The 16,105-nt window shown below is 46.1% G+C and overlaps 1 pseudogene; it reads right to left on the bottom strand.

Annotated features, from left to right (window-relative positions):
* Nucleotides 1-671: 671 nt before the first annotated feature.
* On the bottom strand, nt 672-13,685 carry LOC110526930 (annotated as a pseudogene).
* Nucleotides 13,686-16,105: the final 2,420 nt, after the last annotated feature.

Here is a 16,105-nt window from a genome sequence, read left to right as displayed (position 1 = left end):
TTTCAGACCCATTTTTAATCCACCCACAAAAAGAGAGAGCGAGAGAGAGAGAGTAAGAGGGAGGGTGTGAGAAGGGAGAGAAGGGACAGACACAGAGGTAGCTGTTTATGACACTAGGTGTGTGCATGTAAATGCATGCGTGTACTATTTACCTCAGTCTCAGTAGGTTTGTAGCCCTCTTTCAGCTTGGCAAAGGTGCCCTTAATGCCTGCCTGCTCTGTAACCACCAGGGCTGCTTTCAACAGCTTGGGGGTCTCTGGCCTGTCTGGGATCACCTCGGCAGTCTCCTTCGCCTCTGCCTTTTCCTCTGGCTTCTTATTCTTAGTCAGAATTTTCCTAGAATGGGAGAGAGGTAGGGAAAAGTTGTGGTCAGGTCAGTCAGACTGAAGTGAACCTTTTAGATAGGGTCTCACTGTGCATATACACTGTGTACATTGATGTATTTTGTGGGCTTGAAACATTTAGGCACACACACACACACACACACACACACGCCCTGTCCTCACTCATGAGGTAAATTGATGCCACGGATGAGTTAGAGTAGGTCATGAGACTGTCTGTTTATCCGGATCTGATTCCCTCTGAACTTCTGCCTGCCTCTCACTTAAACCAATAATACTTCATCAGGAGCTCAAACTCCTCTTAACCATTATCAAAGAGAGAGAGAGAGAATTACAGCAGAGAGGGAAAGAGATCGAGATAAAGAATGGATGAACAGATAGAGGGAGAGGGATACAGATGGATGAAGAGATGAAGCGGAGAGATAGAGGCTTGGTAAAGTGAGAGAAAGAGAGAGAGCGCACCTTTTGCCTCGCCATCACGTGAGCAATCACAAGATCGGTGTACAATATGTAGTGGGATATGTGTTGGCTGTGTGTAGGTTATCCATCCCCTCCACCCTTCCCTTCTCCAAGACTCATATCCCACAACCCAGCCTTTCCATTTGACCTCCCTCCTCGGGCCTTTTGGATGTGTCCTGGGTAAGAAGAGAGGGATAGGGGAAGTGGAAAAGGTAGGAAAGTTGGATTCGAGAGGTCACCCCCTCACTTTGTTTCTGGGACTCGGGGTAGTGCACCAGGATGTCTGAGAGGTCCCTCTTATCCAGGATGAAGAGGTTAGCGAATCCGTGAGCCATCACACGTTGGCCGTGCGTCTGTTCCCCCCGCCCCCTGCCAACAAGCTGTCCAATCGGAGGACATATATGGGTTATACGCCAAACAAACACTAAACACATGCTTCATGCTTAGAGACATGCTAGAGGCAAGCTAGAGGCATAGCATGCACATTGTTTCACGCATGAGCGCTGAAACAGGTTCATTGGGATTGTGTACAATGTACAGCCCTTAGATATTCCAAAACATGATACTGTATATGAGGAAAAGATTTGGACCAGGGATTAAGGGGGAGCTCTCACCTGATTTCTCCAAACACAGAGCCGGCCCTGATTGTTACAAACACAGTTTTCAAATCAGGTCCTCCCACCACCTGAACCGCCCCCTGCTTGATGATATACATCTCCCTGCCGATCTCACCCTGCCCACACTGGACACACAGCACATTATAGCAGATCACGCACAGGTGCAATTAGAGGTATCGTTTACAGAGGGAGAATGGACCATGTGCAAGTGATTTAGGCTAAGCTTGGGGTAAAGCTGTGATGAGAGGGTGAGGGCATCACTCCACAGGTCTACCTTTTTTACAGACAAAGTCCCCAGGCAGGTATACCACAGACTCGAGCCTCATCAACATGTCAAATATCATCTGTCTGTCACAGCCCTGGAATAGAGAGAGAGAGAGAGAGAGAGAAAGAGAGAGAGAGAAAGAGGGAAGGGGGGGGGGCAGATATAGAGGCAGGGAATAGAGAGACATGAAAGAGGGAGTTTAGTACAATTGGAGAAATAAAAAAAACACGAGAGAGAGAGAAGAAAGAGTACAGTATGTATTATTGAAGATTTGACAAAGATGAGGACTGCAATGTCTGAGTGTCTGCATTAGACTCCTTCCCTCCCCTTACCGGGAACAGGGCCACTTTACTGACAATGTAGTAGTGAACATCCACAGCCATGTCCACCCTCATCTTATCTGGCAGCTGGATCAACAGCTCCTGCTCCTCTGTAGGGAGAGAGAGAGACAGAGAGAGAGGTATAAAGGTAAGTAGGGAGACAGATGGACAGAGAGAAGGAGAGAGATAGGGGGTGAGTGAGCAGCTAGGCCCATAACAGAAACAGCCTCTTTGTAACGTTTTCACATGCAGCACTTTCACAACATTTAGCCAACGTTCCTCACCCAGCATGCCCTGTATCTTCCAGGTGTAGTCGTGCCAGGTCTTCACTCGGTTCTGGACCTCTTTGGGGATGTGGTAGGAGGTCATGTACTTGATGGTGTTGTCCATGCAGGCCCGGTAGTACGGGTGGCAGCCCCCGCCACATCTCTCATCTGGTACAACAGCAGAACAACAGGCCTTATGTTCAGTAGGCATGAAACGGAAGAAAACGCTCAGAAACAAGAACATACTATCTGAGCCATCAAGAAACGCTTTTTTTTATTTTTAGTTGTAAAAAGTTTTGCTACAGCGTGCCTTAATGAACCTACTTGACCCATCATATCCATCTTTCCACCTGGCTACTCCTACCCCGGTCAACAGCACTGCACCCCCCACAGCAACTCGCCCAAGCCTTCCCCATTTCTCCTTCTCCCAAATCCGTTCAGCTGATGTTCTGAAAGAGCTGCAAAATCTGGACCCCTACAAATCAGCTAGACAATCTGGACCCTTTCTTTCTAAAATTATCTGCCGAAATTGTTGCCACCCCTAATACTAGCCTGTTCAACCTCTCTTTCGTGTCGTCTGAGATTCCCAAAGATTGGAAAGCAGCTGCGGTCATCCCCCTCTTCAAAGGGGGGGACACTCTTGACCCAAACTGCTACAGACCTATATCTATCCTACCATGCCTTTCTAAGGTCTTCGAAAGCCAAGTCAACAAACAGATTACCGACCATTTCGAATCTCACCATACCTTCTCTGCTATGCAATCTGGTTTCAGAGCTGGTCATGGGTGCACCTCAGCCACGCTCAAGGTCCTAAACGATATCTTAACCGCCATCGATAAGAAACATTACTGTGCAGCCGTATTCATTGATCTGGCCAAGGCTTTCGACTCTGTCAATCACCACATCCTCATCGGCAGACTCGACAGCCTTGGTTTCTCAAATGATTGCCTCGGCTGGTTCACCAACTACTTCTCTGATAGAGTTCAGTGTGTCAAATCGGAGGGTCTGCTGTCCGGACCTCTGGCAGTCTCTATGGGGGTGCCACAGGGTTCAATTCTTGGACCGACTCTCTTCTCTGTATACATCAATGAGGTCGCTCTTGCTGCTGGTGAGTCTCTGATCCACCTCTACGCAGACGACACCATTCTGTATACTTCTGGCCCTTCTTTGGACACTGTGTTAACAACCCTCCAGGCAAGCTTCAATGCCATACAACTCTCCTTCCGTGGCCTCCAATTGCTCTTAAATAAAGTAAAACAAGTCAAACTAAATGCATGCTCTTCAACCGATCGCTACCTGCACCTGCCCGCCTGTCCAACATCACTACTCTGGACGGCTCTGACTTAGAATACGTGGACAACTACAAATACTTAGGTGTCTGGTTAGACTGTAAACTCTCCTTCCAGACCCATATCAAACATCTCCAATCCAAAGTTAAATCTAGAATTGGCTTCCTATTTCGCAACAAAGCATCCTTCACTCATGCTGCCAAACATACCCTTGTAAAACTGACCATCCTACCAATCCTCGACTTTGGCGATGTCATTTACAAAATAGCCTCCAATACCCTACTCAACAAATTGGATGCAGTCTATCACAGTGCAATCCGTTTTGTCACCAAAGCCCCATATACTACCCACCATTGCGACCTGTACGCTCTCGTTGGCTGGCCCTCGCTTCATACTCGTCGCCAAACCCACTGGCTCCATGTCATCTACAAGACCCTGCTAGGTAAAGTCCCCCCTTATCTCAGCTCGCTGGTCACCATGGCATCTCCCACCTGTAGCACACGCTCCAGCAGGTATATCTCTCTAGTCACCCCCAAAACCAATTCTTTCTTTGGCCGCCTCTCCTTCCAGTTCTCTGCTGCCAATGACTGGAATGAACTACAAAAATCTCTGAAACTGGAAACACTTATCTCCCTCACTAGCTTTAAGCACCAACTGTCAGAGCAGCTCATAGATTACTGCACATGTACATAGCCCACCTATAATTTAGCCCACACAACTACCTCTTTCCCTACTGTATTTAATTAATGTATTTATTTTGCTCCTTTGCACCCCATTATTTTTATTTCTACTTTGCACATTCTTCCATTGCAAATCTACCATTCCAGTGTTTTACTTGCTATATTGTATTTACTTTGCCACCATGGCCTTTTTTTGCCTTTACCTCCCTTATCTCACCTCATTTGCTCACATCGTATATAGACTTGTTTATACTGTATTATTGACTGTATGTTTGTTTTACTCCATGTGTAACTCTGTGTCGTTGTATGTGTCGAACTGCTTTGCTTTATCTTGGCCAGGTCGCAATTGTAAATGAGAACTTGTTCTCAACTTGCCTACCTGGTTAAATAAAGGTGAAATAAAAAAAATAAAAAATAAAAATAATGATGGAGAAAGCAAAGACACCAACAAAGTAGTTGACGAGCTGGAATGTGATCTCGAACACGGTGGTGGGGTCCGGGAGACCAAGTAGTAACACCGGATATAACTGGGCACACAGACAGACAGAGGTACAGTATACACACAGATGTCAGACAAATACATGCACACACACATCTAGGATAAATACACATTTGAAAGGTGATAGCAGAAGAGGACTTAGAAAAAGCTGTTTTGTATTGTGGTAATGTGGTTGGTATGAGCTTTTTGGCTGTTTAGTGACTGTGTAGCGGTATTCTCCTCACCTGTTCCCTCTGCAGTCGTAGACCCACTTAATGGACCCCAGCCCCTCATAGTCAGAACCCCAATAGAACAGACAGGCGTTGATGTGGAGAGAATACAACAGTTAGGAAGTGGTCAGGATCCCTCTGAGAGAGGGAGAGCTAGAGGAGGGGGAATGAGAAAAAGTTATTTGAGCTCAGTAAGGGCTACAGCACCCTCTGCTGGCTAAATATGCGTATTGTGTTTTGAGTGTGTTGGCTTAGTTTTCTCTGCTGAGTGTTTACGTGCTGAGCGAATGTCCAGTGTAGAGTATGTATGTGTGGTTGATGGTCAAAGTGTGTTCTATGTGTCCCTCTCTGGTACCTGTAGATGTAGGCTTTCTTCATTACTGCTTCCAAACGGTCGTTGAACTCAAAGAAAGCCATGTACTGAAACAGAGAGAGAGACAACAGAGAGTCATCAATAATCAAACACTAATCACTAAGATCTAAGCACTACAAAGAATGTATGTGTATGTCTGTCTACCTTCAGTAGGAGGGGGAATCTGAGGAGGGAGTTAACTCCAGTAAAGAAGTAAAATATCTCCATGGGGAACATACTGATACAATCCATCTGAAAGACAAATAATTCTATAACAAACCAACACTCCTCACGTCCATCTTAGAAATACAGAGTTACTTATCTACTAGCCTAGTCAACAAGGAGAAACAGTGGAGCTTCAGCCTCACCTTGAATCGCTCTGTTTTCATGTAGTTGTCTCTCATGTCCTTTTTGTCACTCTGTAGGAAAATATAAGAAATTAGAACATCATTTAATTTTTTTCGGACTGTGTGTATGACTGTCTGTGTTGGCATACATTTTCTAGTAATACTTGCCATAGAGGGCCTGTTTGTGTGAGGGCCTGTTTGTGTATATGTGAATCTCAGTACATGCATGTGCATATGTGGTTGCCTACAGGATACACGAGTATCCAGATCCCCTTACCACAATATCTCCTCTGTGTACAAACTCCAGGCGGGGCTGAAAGACCAGGATGTCGTTGATGTAAATAAGGTCACAGGTGTAGTCCATTAACAGCCACCAGTAGATGTTGTCTGCAGTCTGGTAGGGGAAGGCCCGGCGCACAGGGATCAGCCACACGTTCCAGTTCCACGCCATCATCACAAAGAACAGCCACACCACGTAGACCAGGTCTACAGGGAGACAATAGGCACAAACAGAGCAGAGCAGAGTCAACTACAACGTGAATATAAAAAGTCAGTGGGGGATAAAAGGCATATTATGATTTCATTACATTAGTATCAGGGCCGAAGATCAGGTTGGTAAAGATAGTTCATATTTTATTGTCAAGATCCAGTTGTGATATGAGACTGTAACAGGCGCACTCATTCGCCAGCTGGTCATGTCGGTAAAGTATTGTGTTGTATAGTTATGTATAATGGTACAGGGGTATATGGTAGTCAAATTGGTGAGGGATGCTATCCACTATTATATAGTTTGGGTCCTGGATACTGATTGGCTGAAAGCCGTGCTATATTAGATTGTATTCCACGGGTATGACGGCAAATAATTTTTTACCGATCTAATTATGTTTATAATTGCGAAAAGGCACCTCTTGGGTTTGTAGCATATGGCTAATATACCACGGCTAAGGGCTGTATGCAGGCAATCTGCGTTGCGTCGTGCCTAAGAACAGTCCTTAAACGTGGTATATTGGCAATACACCACACCCCCTAGTGCCTCATCGCTTAAATACAAAATTACTTGTTCACTGTATAATTACAGTGCTTTGCGAAAGTATTCACCGCCCTTGGCATTTTTCCTATTTTGTTTCCTTACAACCTGGAATTAAAATAGATTTTGTGGGGGTTTGTATAATTTGATTTACACAACTTTGAAGATGCAAAAATATTTTTTATTGTGAAACAAACAAGAAATAAGACAAAAAAACTGAAAACTTGAGCATGCATAACTGTTCACCCCCCAAAAGTCAATACTTTGTAGAGACACCATTTGCAGCAATAACAGCTACAAGTCTCTTGGGGTATGTCTCTATAAGCTTGGCACATCTAGCCACTGGGATTTTTGCCCATTCTTCATGGCAAAACTCCCAGTCCCTGCCGGTGAAAAACATCTTCACACCACCATGCTTCACTGTGGGGATGTTGTTCTCGGGGTGATGAGAGGTGTTGGGTTTGTGCCAGACATAGTGCTTGCCTTGATGGCCAAAAAGCTCAATTTTAGTCTCATCTGATAAGAGTACCTTCTTCCATATGTTTGGGGAGTCTCCCACATGCCTTTTGGCGAACACCAAACATGTTTGTTATTTTTTTCTTTAAGCTATGGCTTTTTTTCTGGCCACTCTTCCATAAAGCCCAGCTCTGTGGAGTGTACGGCTTAATGTGGTCCTATGGACAGATACTCCAATCTCCTCTGTGGAGCTTTGCAGCTCCTTCAGGGTTATCTTTGGTCTCTTTGTTGCCTCTCTGATTAATGCCCTCCTTGCCTAGTCCGTGAGTTTTGGTGGGCGGCGCTCTCTTGGTAGGTTTGTTGTGGTGCCATATTCTTTATATTTTTTAATAATGGATTTAATGGTGCTCAGTAGGATGTTCACTGTTTCTGATATTTTTTATAACCCATCCCGGATCTGTACTTCTCCACAACTTTGTCCCTGACCTGTTCGGAGAGCTCCTTGGTCGTCATGGTGCCGCTTGCTTGGTGGTGCCCCTTGGTTAGTGGTGTTGCAGACGCTGGGGCCTTCCAGAACGTGTGTGTGAACGTGTGTGTGTGTATATATATATATATAGGCTCCCACGCTGAGGTCTGTCCAACGCTGGTCCGACCAAGCTGACTCCACACTCCAAGACTGCTTCCACCACGTGGACTGGGACATGTTTCGTATTGCGTCAGACAACAACATTGACGAATACGCTGATTCGGTGTGTGAGTTCATTAGAACGTGCGTTGAAGATGTAGTTCCCATAGCAACGATTAAAACATTCCCTAACCAGAAACCGTGGATTGATGGCAGCATTCGCGTGAAACTGAAAGCGCGAACCACTGCTTTTAATCAGGGCAAGGTGTCTGGTAACATGACCGAATACAAACAGTGCAGCTATTCCCTCCGCAAGGCTATCAAACAAGCTAAGCGTCAGTACAGAGACAAAGTAGAATCTCAATTCAACGGCTCAGACACAAGAGGCATGTGGCAGGGTCTACAGTCAATCACGGACTACAGGAAGAAATCCAGCCCAGTCACGGACCAGGATGTCTTGCTCCCAGGCAGACTAAATAACTTTTTTGCCCGCTTTGAGGACAATACAGTGCCACTGACACGGCCTGCAACGTCTCTCCTTCACTGCAGCCGAGGTGAGTAAGACATTTAAACGTGTTAACCCTCGCAAGGCTGCAGGCCCAGACGGCATCCCCAGCCGCGCCCTCAGAGCATGCGCAGACCAGCTGGCCGGTGTGTTTACGGACATATTCAATCAATCCCTATACCAGTCTGCTGTTCCCACATGCTTCAAGAGGGCCACCATTGTTCCTGTTCCCAAGAAAGCTAAGGTAACTGAGCTAAACGACTACCGCCCCGTAGCACTCACTTCCGTCATCATGAAGTGCTTTGAGAGACTAGTCAAGGACCATATCACCTCCACCCTACCTGACACTCTAGACCCACTCCAATTTGCTTACCGCCCAAATAGGTCCACAGACGATGCAATCTCAACCACACTGCACACCGCCCTAACCCATCTGGACAAGAGGAATACCTATGTGAGAATGCTGTTCATTGACTACAGCTCGGCATTCAACACCATAGTACCCTCCAAGCTCGTCATCAAGCTCGAGACCCTGGGTCTCGACCCCGCCCTGTGCAACTGGGTACTGGACTTCCTGACGGGCCGCCCCCAGGTGGTGAGGGTAGGCAACAACATCTCCTCCCCGCTGATCCTCAACACTGGGGCCCCACAAGGGTGCGTTCTGAGCCCTCTCCTGTACTCCCTGTTCACCCACGACTGCGTGGCCACGCACGCCTCCAACTCAATCATCAAGTTTGCGGACGACACAACAGTGGTAGGCTTGATTACCAACAACGACGAGACGGCCTACAGGGAGGAGGTGAGGGCCCTCGGAGTGTGGTGTCAGGAAAATAACCTCACACTCAACGTCAACAAAACTAAGGAGATGATTGTGGACTTCAGGAAACAGCAGAGGGAACACCCCCCTATCCACATCGATGGAACAGTAGTGGAGAGGGTAGCAAGTTTTAAGTTCCTCGGCATACACATCACAGACAAACTGAATTGGTCCACCCACACAGACAGCATTGTGAAGAAGGCGCAGCAGCGCCTCTTCAACCTCAGGAGGCTGAAGAAATTCGGCTTGTCACCAAAAGCACTCACAAACTTCTACAGATGCACAATCGAGAGCATCCTGGCGGGCTGTATCACCGCCTGGTACGGCAACTGCTCCGCCCTCAACCGTAAGGCTCTCCAGAGGGTGGTGAGGTCTGCACAACGCATCACCGGGGGCAAACTACCTGCCCTCCAGGACACCTACACCACCCGATGTCACAGGAAGGCCATAAAGATCATCAAGGACATCAACCACCCGAGCCACTGCCTGTTCACCCCGCTATCATCCAGAAGGCGAGGTCAGTACAGGTGCATCAAAGCTGGGACCGAGAGACTGAAAAACAGCTTCTATCTCAAGGCCATCAGACTGTTAAACAGCCACCACTAACATTGAGTGGCTGCTGCCAACACACTGACACTGACTCAACTCCAGCCACTTTAATAATGGGAATTGATGGGAAATGATGTAAATATATCACTAGCCACTTTAAACAATGCTACCTTATATAATGTTACTTACCCTACATTATTCATCTCATATGCATACGTATATACTGTACTCTATATCATCGACTGTATCCTTATGTAATACATGTATCACTAGCCACTTTAACTATGCCACTTTGTTTACATACTCATCTCATATGTATATACTGTACTCGATACCATCTACTGTATCTTGCCTATGCTGCTCTGTACCATCACTCATTCATATATCCCTATGTACATATTCTTTATCCCCTTACACTGTGTACAAGACAGTAGTTTTGGAATTGTTAGTTAGATTACTTGTTGGTTATTACTGCATTGTCGGAACTAGAAGCACAAGCATTTCGCTACACTCGCATTAACATCTGCTAACCATGTGTATGTGACAAATAACATTTGATTTGATTTGATTTATATATGTGACCGTTCATGTGACACTTACATTGCACACAGGTGAACTTTATTTAATGAATTATGTGACTTCTGAAGGTAATTGGTTGCAGCAGATCTTATTTAGGGGCTTCGTAGCAAAGGGGGTGAATGCACCACTTTCCGTTGTAATTTTATTTGAATTTTTTTTAACAAGTTATTTTTTTAATTTCACATCACCAATCTGGACTATTTTGTGAATGTCCATTACATGAAATTTAAATTACAGGTTGTAATGCAACAAAATAGGAAAAATGGCAAGGGGGTGAATACTTTTGCAAGGCACTGCATGTTGATAACCAATTTATAATAGCAGTAATGCACCTCAGTCATTTGTGGTATATGGCCAATATACCACGGCTAAGGGGTGTACCAAGGCACTCATTGCGATGAGCATAAGAATAGCCCTTTGCCGTGGAATATTGGCCATACACAGTACCACACCTCCTCGGGCCTTAGTGCTTAAGTATAATATGTTATGACTCAACAGTATAGAGGTCGATGCTGGATGGGAAACGATAGTCCACTATAGTTTGAAGCCAACTAGGAAGTGGGAGCATTTTGGGAAGTTTGAGGATTTTGATTTGGTATCCATACAAGTCCCAGAACTCCTCCGCCTCTTCCTCCTCCACCGGGCCTGGGATGTCCTTCATATCCTCTTCTGGGGGCAGGGGAGGAGGGGGTGCCTTGGCTGGGGCTGGGAGTCAAAAGTGATAGGTTATGTGAAAAAGGATGTGGGTCAGGCTTGCATTTGTGTATTTTAGAAAATCGTATGGCAATTGTCTATTTTGCTTGTTGTAAGGTTAAGGGTCAGGGTCACAGGTTAAAGGTCATGTTTAGTGGTAGCCTAGAGGCTCGGGGGCTGTCTTCCTCAGAGTCATCAGGGTCCATCAGTTTTTCCTTCTTGTGGACCATCCTCGCCTTAAACAGCTTGACCAGTGTAGTCACTCTCTCTTGGATATTCACACTGCCAAAGCTGGCCACTGATGCTGGACGATCCCTGCAGTATATGACATCATCAGTGAGTGAGCGAGTGTGTGTGTGTGCAAGTGTAAATGCGTGTTTGCATCACAGGAGTTTGGTGGCACCTTAATTGGGGAGGACGGGCTCATAGTAATGGTATCAAATACATCAAATGCGTGGCTTCCATAACGAGGGGCGGCAGGAAGCCTAGTGGTTAGAGTGTTGGTCCAGTAACTGCAAGGTTGGTGGATCGAATCCCTGAGCTGACAAGGTAAAAATTGTTCTACCCCTGAACAAGGTAGTTAACCCACTGTTCCTAGACTGTCATTGTAAATAATAATTTGTTCTTAACTGACTTGCCTAGTTAAATAAAGGTGCAAATATATATGATTGATTCTATTTACTCTGTTCCAGCCATTGCCACAGCCTGGTTAAATAAAGGTGAAATTAAAAAATAAAAAAATTGTTAAGAGCTGTCCTCTGCGAAACAAGGTTAGGCAATAGGAGACAAAGAGAAAAGGGCAGAATAGCTGCACAAACAAAGCTGCCATAACGTACTCTGTAGCCACAGCTTTGCTGAATGTGTGAGAAAAAAAGAGAGAGTAATATTAGGGTCATCCTAGGAAAATCACTACAGAGCAAGTCTGGAACAGCTAGACTCAGCAAAAAAGAAACGTCCCTTTTTCAGGACCCTGTCTTTCAAAGATAATTCGTAAAAATCAAAATAACTTCACAGATCTTCATTGTAAAGGGTTTAAACACGGTTTCCCATGCTTACTCAATGAACTATAAACAATTAATGAACATGCACCTGTGGAACGGTCGTTACGACACTAACAGCTTACAGACGGTAGGCAATTAAGGTCACAGTTATGAAAACTTAGGACACTAAAGAGGCCTTTCTACTGACTCTGGAAAACACACAAAAGAAAGATGCCCAGGGTCCCTGCTCATCTGTGTGAACGTGCCTTAGGCATGTTGCAAGGAGGCATGAGCACTGCAGATGTGGCATGGGCAATAAATTGCAATGTCCGTACTGTGAGACTCCTAAGACAGCACTACAGGGAGACAGGACAGACAACTGATCGTCAACACCTGCACAGGATCAGTACACCCGAACATCCGAACATCACATCTGCGGGACAGGTACAGGACAGCAACAACAACTGCCCGAGTTACACCAGGAACGCACAATCCCTCCAGCAGTGCTCAGACTGTCGGCAATAGGCTGAGAGAGGCTGGACAGAGGGCTTGTAGGCCTGTTGTAAGGCAGATCCTCACCAGACATCAACAGCAACAACATTGCCTATAGGCACAAACCCACCGTCGCTGGACCAGACAAGACTGGCAAAAAGTACTCTTCACTGACGAGTCGCGGTTTTGTCTCACCAGGGGTGATGGTCGGATTGACGTTTATCGTAGAAGGAATGAGCGTTACACCAAGGCCTGTACTCTGGAGCGGGATCGATGTGGAGGTGGAGGGTCCGTCATGGTCTGGGGCGGTGTGTCACAGCACCATTGAACTGAGCTTGTTGTCATTTCAGGCAATCTCAACACTGTGCGTAACAGGGAAGACATCCTCCTCCCTCATGTGATACCCTTCCTGCAGGCTCATCCTGACATGACCCTCCAGCATGACAATGCCACCAGCCATACTGCTCGTTCTGTGCGTGATTTCCTGCAAGACAGGAATGTCAGTGTTCTGCTATGGCCAGCGAAGAGCCCGGATCTCAATCCCATTGAGCACGTCTGGGACCTGTTGGATTGGAGGGTGAGGGCTAGGGCCAATCCCCCCCAGAAATGTCTGGGAAATTGCAGGTGCCTTGGTGGAAGACTGGGGTAACATCTCACAGCAAGAACTGGCAAATCTGGTGCAGTCCATGAGGAGGAGATGCACTGCAGTACTTAATGCAGCTGGTGGCCACACCAGATACTAACTTACTTTTGATTTTGACCCCCCCTTTGCTCAGGGACACATTATTCCATTCCTGTCGATGTCACGTCTGTTGAACTTGTTCAGTTTATGTCTCTGTCTCTGTCCACATCCTCTACTTTAACTACTGGCAGCACATTCCCTCTGTCCTTACCAACGTTCTCTGAAGAACACAAAGTAGGATTCTAGAACTTTGATACACATCAACATTCCAGAACTCTCGGAGGAATCCCTGACAGATTAAAATAAATCAATAGAGAGGCTATTGTCATTGATGTGAAAGAACGACAACACAGCACGGCACAACATGACACAGCAATGCACAACACAGAACAGAACAGCACGGCACAGGACATTTCATCCTTTAGAGGGTTCGGTTCACCTTAGCAGTGAGTGGATGGCTGCTGCTCTTCTCGATGAAGCAGGGGGGAATGTAGAGAGCATGATGGCAGAGATGTGGAGGTCGGGGGTCAAGGGGTCAGGGGTGAGGATGGGTTCAGGATGGGGTCGGGAAGTCTCAGGATAGGTGAAACTTGATTTGGTGCTCTGAGGAGAAGGTTGATCTAATTTGACACTCATTTTATGAATCTAACTACAGGTCTGCAGGGAGGGGAAGGCGTTGGGACAGGGGATGGGAGTGCTACTCCTTGGAGGCATCCTCCTGGGGTTGGGGTTGGGACACTGTGTTTGGGTTAAGTCTGTTGAGGATAATTTGGCAGTACTGTTGTGCCTGCTTGAGTAGCTTGGACATGTCATGTTTTAGCAGGGTTAGCTTTTCTGTCAGGGCGAGCATGGACAGTTTAGGAGGGGTCAGGTTGTCATAGCGTAGCAACTGGGTGAGACTGTCGAGGCACTGGCAGGCGTGGGGGATATGCACAAGCAGGCTCCTGATTGGAGAGCAACTGGAGGGCACTGGGTGGTGACACCGTCAGACAGCCAATCAGATAAAAACAATCGAGCAAAACTGGAAGTCATGATAAGATCGAAAATGTTAGAGTAGTAGTTATTAGTAGTAGTTTTAATGTCTGGTAGTTGTGCCGTCATATAAACTATACATACAAAGGTATGTGGACACCCTTTCAAATTAGTCGATTCGGCTCTTTCAGCCATACCCGTTTGCTGACAGGTGTATAAAATCAAGCACACAGCCATGTAATTTTAAGATTCATAGACAAACATTGGCAGTAGAATGGCCTTAATAAAGAGCTTAGTGACCTTCAACGTGGCACCATCATACAGTAGGATGTCACCTTTCCAACAATTCAGTTCGTCAGATTTCTGCCCTGCTAGAGCTGCCCCGGTCAACTGTCAACTATTGTGAAGTGGAAATGTCTAGGAGCAATAACAGCTCAACCACAAAGTTTTAGGCAACACAAGCTCACAGAGCGGGACCGTTGAGTGCCGAAGCGCATAGCGTGCCTGTCCTCGGTTGCAACACTCACTACCGAGTTCCAAACTGCCTCTGGAAGCAACGTCAGCACAAGAGCAGTGGAAACACGTTCCCTGGAGTGATGTATCACGCTTCACCATCTGGCATGCCAGGAGAATGCTACCTGCCCCAATGCGTAGTGCCATCTGTAAAGTTTGGTGGAGGAGGAATAATGGTTTGGGCTGTTTTTCATTGTCAGAGCTACGCCCATTAGTTCTGGTGAAGAAAATGTTAGCGCTACAGCATACAATGACATTCTATACGATTCTTTGCTTCCAACAATGTGGCAACAGTTTGGGGCAGGCTTTTTCCTGTTTCAGCATGACAATGCCCCCGTGCACAAAGCGAAGTCAATACAGAAATTATTTGTCGAGATTGGTGTGGAAGAACTTGACAGGCCTGTACAGAGTCCTGACCTCAACCCCATTGAATACTTTTGGGATGAATTACAACGCAGACTGTGAGCCAGACCTAATCGCCCAACATCAGTGCCCGACCTCACTAATGCTCTTGTGGCTAAATGGAAGCAAGTCCCTGCAGCAATGTTCCAACATCTAGTGGAAATCCGGGGTTGAGGTCAAGCCCCATATACTACCCACCACTGCGACCTGTATGCTCTAGTTGGCTGGCCCTCGATACATATTTTTTGCCAGACCCACTGGCTCCAGGTCATCTATAAGTATTTTCTAGGTAAAGCCCCGCCTTATCTCAGCTCACTGGTCACCATAGCAACACCCACCCATAGCACAGACTCGAGCAGGTATATTTCACTGCTCATCCACAAAGCCAACACCCCATTTGGCTGCCTTTCCTTCCAGTTCTCTGCTGCCAATGACTGGAACGAATTGCAAAAATCACTGAAGCTGGAGACTTCTATCTCCCTCTCTAACTTTAAGCATCAGCTGTCAGAGCAGCTTACCAATCACTGTACCTGTACACAGCCCATCTGTAAATAGTTCACCCAACTACGTCATCCCCATATTGTTATTTTTTTGGTTGTTGATCTTTTGCACCCCAGTATCTCTTCTTGCACATCATCATCTGCACATCTATCACTCCAGTGTTAATGCTAAATTGTAATTATTTCGCCACTATGGCCTATTTATTGCCTTACCTCCATAATCTTACTACATCTTACTACATTTGTACACACTGAACATAGATTTTTCTATTGTGTTATTGACTGTACGCTTGTTTATCCCATGTGTAACTCTGTGTTGTTGTTTTTGTCGCACTGCTTTGCTTTATCTTGGCCAGGTAGCAGTTGTAAATGAGAACTTGTTCTCAACTGGCCTACCTGGTTAAATAAAGGTGAAATTAAAATAAATAAATAACAAGCCTTCCCAGAAGAGTGGAGACTTATAGCAGCAAAGGGGAGACCAACTCCATATTAGTGCCCGTGACTTTTGGAATGAGATGTTCGATGAGCAGGTGTCCAAAACTTTTGTCCATGTAGCATATGTGCACTACTGTTCAGCATTGATGAATATTCTCATATTACATGAAGCAGGAAGACTCACCTTCACACCCTCCTTCGTCAGCACCTTCCTCTTTCTGTAATGAGAGCAGT

This window comes from Oncorhynchus mykiss, chromosome 6, assembly GCF_013265735.2.
Source record: "Oncorhynchus mykiss isolate Arlee chromosome 6, USDA_OmykA_1.1, whole genome shotgun sequence".
Lineage (NCBI taxonomy): Eukaryota > Metazoa > Chordata > Actinopteri > Salmoniformes > Salmonidae > Oncorhynchus > Oncorhynchus mykiss.
The sequence above is the reverse complement of the archived record's forward strand: the minus strand, read 5'-3'. Positions and strand labels throughout refer to the sequence as shown.